The sequence below is a fragment of the Phalaenopsis equestris genome, unplaced genomic scaffold (assembly GCF_001263595.1).
Source record: "Phalaenopsis equestris unplaced genomic scaffold, ASM126359v1 Scaffold225841, whole genome shotgun sequence".
NCBI classification, from domain to species: domain Eukaryota; kingdom Viridiplantae; phylum Streptophyta; class Magnoliopsida; order Asparagales; family Orchidaceae; genus Phalaenopsis; species Phalaenopsis equestris.
Window position 1 is genome coordinate 233,806 of NW_018243875.1, and position 383 is coordinate 234,188.

A 383-nucleotide genomic window follows, 5' to 3' on the forward strand; every position below is an offset into this window, starting at 1 on the left:
TATATTTATATTATTGAGTACTAATTTTAAATTGTATGCGCAAATTTGGATCTGAAAATCTTATATCATACGATTGGGAATTAGAACAAACTGTTAGAAAAATCAGAAAATCAAAAAGAAAACCTAGAAATTGTGATATAATGGAAAACATTATAAATGAACACCAAACTAGACCCTTAAGAGATTATGCAAATCCTACAGCAGATGAAATTCACTTATCTATCCAAAATCCTGATGTTGCTGCTAATTCATTTGAGTTTAAACCTGCTATTATCCAAATGATACAAAACAATCAATTTGGAGGCACACCAAATGAAGATCCTAACTTACACCTCGCTAGTTTTTTAGAACTGTGTGCTACTTTTAAATATGATAGAGTCTCA